General features: G+C 33.8%; 1 long non-coding RNA gene across 1 annotated transcript; it reads right to left on the bottom strand.

The window, feature by feature from the left end:
• Positions 1-784: 784 nt before the first annotated feature.
• LOC111389658 lies at positions 785-2,204 on the bottom strand. Its single transcript, XR_002701765.1, has 2 exons — positions 1,328-2,204; positions 785-1,181 (listed from the first exon to the last, which is right to left on the bottom strand). It is a non-coding gene; the product is annotated as an uncharacterized LOC111389658 (long non-coding RNA).
• Positions 2,205-2,217: the final 13 nt, after the last annotated feature.

The raw sequence follows: 2,217 nt of genomic DNA, 5'->3' as shown, positions 1-2,217 counted from the left end.
CGAAAGGTAATGAAATTCTTTTCATGCTTTTGCACGGATAAAAAATGGAATATTACTTGTGATCAATAATTATGCTAGACAAATAGTTTCTTGATAATCTGATGCTTTCTTGGTCGATCCGTTCTCTCTCTCTCTCTCTCTCTCTCTCTCTCTCTCTCTCTCTTTTCCCTTTAGTTGTGCCTGAAAGCGAGGGAGATGCAAATGTAGATCCGAAGGAGGTTACAGTATGAGGTTTAGGATCAATTCATTCAATGAATCTCCTCATTCACCACGTGTTTGAATTCTACTCCGTATTTTATGTAGGTACATATATATATGCAACAATAAATGTATCATGAATTATAAATGATAATCAAGATATTGATGAGAATATTCAAAAGAATATTATTCATGTCGTTAATATTAAATCAAGATGAAATGCTCTTAGAAGTCATGAATATCGACCATCAACGCTAGTGCAAAGAAGAACATTGATCCTATTTAACTTTAAATGTTCCTTTTTCTAGTATTTTCGAATTATAGTTTTTCAATAATTAGTTAATCATAAATTAGGGTAACATTCTTTATTCAAGTTTTTGAGCTAGAGGTATCTTTTTCATATAGAATATATTATTAGTGTATTAGGTTTTGTACATTTTGCCTTCTAGTCCCATATAAAAATTAAGGGATTTTTCAAAACATTCAATAAAGCTTTCTCAAATCGTAATAGTGAAAATATAAAACAAATGTTCACAATGAAAATGGTCATGATGAAGGGAACTTTTTCTCTATTAAAAAAACAAGCTTAAAAATTGTAATTCATAAAGCTCACCAACAGTTGATTGAAGCAAAGCATGCAACTTTCTATAAAAATGGATTTTAAACCTTAGCAGAGTGATATTGGAGTTAATATACAAAGATTTACATAGATGGGGGGGCCTATAAAAATCATGGTCTTACTTTGCATTCTTCTGCTTAAGCTGACTGAATTATGATGATATGATTTTGTGTGTTCCAATCTCCATTATGTTTTCCGTTAAGAGTGATTAAGCTGTTATCGCTTTATCGTCAGTGTTACTTACTCTCTTGAAGTTGAAAATACCACGAATGCCTTGATCTTTGGCAACCAGCTCAAGCGTAGCAATTCTGTGCTTAAGAAGCTCAACTTCTCTTGCTAGATCTTCATCTCGTTGCTTCATAGCCTGACATAGCAAAGAGAAGACAGTTAACTCACAAGAAATTGGCCATGTTTGATGGTTGACTTCGAAAAATTTAGGAGTTTGGGGTGGGTGAACAGGTACGGGCATGTTTAGCAGAAGAAAGATACAAGGAGGACATCAACATGGACCTCTAATTCCTTCCTACGAAGTTCCTCCTTTCTGGCTTCTGCTCTGGAACGACTTTGCACCTCAAAAATAACAGCAGCTCCTGCAACCTGATGGAAACAGAAAGAAAAAGCGAACTTAGAATTCAAATATTTAGAAAGAAAAGATAGAACCCACAGAATTTTCACGACTTACAACATACAGAGAAAAACAATTATATTATCGTGAAACAAGGGAAGAGGAAAAAGGAAAAAAAAGAAAGAAAATGGAATTGCAAGAGGAATCATGACAGGTCTTTGAGGAAGAATCGTCAACACGGTGTACAAGAAAAGGATTTAGCGAAGCACCATAATGATGTCATTAAAAGTAATTGCATATGCTGGAGCAAAAGCAAAATTTAGCCAACATAGACACTGATAATTCTCGAGGCAATCTTGCCAGTAAGTATGCATGCAGTCTATTTTGGAAATTTCTGGAATAATATTTTCCAAATTCTTAGACAAGGACCACAATCAAAAGAAGAACCCAAATAAAATATATTCAGACTTGCTTATTTGCTTCAGCAAATATCCTGTCATGTGTAATCATGAAAAATAACTCAAAAGTTCGTTCATTTTAAAGAAGTGTGGATCTAACACTTGTGAACCACCAAATTCCCAATTAGAAAAATTACTAGGGTTATAATAAACATATAGATCACATTCATATGGGTTAACCAGAGTCAAAAGGAAAATATCTTTCTAACGTGAATATATTGCAGACCCCGTCCCAAAACCTTTGTTTCTTTTCATTACTATCTCCAACCTTCTATATATTGGTGCCTTGAAGGTTGAAGATGAAGATGAAGCGAATTTCTTTTTTGTTTACTCTGTTTCTTCTTTCCACTTTTGCATTCAGTTTTTCCTAGTTCAAG

Source organism: Olea europaea, unplaced genomic scaffold (genome assembly GCF_002742605.1).
Source record: "Olea europaea var. sylvestris unplaced genomic scaffold, O_europaea_v1 scaffold6044, whole genome shotgun sequence".
Lineage (NCBI taxonomy): Eukaryota > Viridiplantae > Streptophyta > Magnoliopsida > Lamiales > Oleaceae > Olea > Olea europaea.
This window is presented reverse-complemented; position numbering and strand designations above follow the sequence as displayed.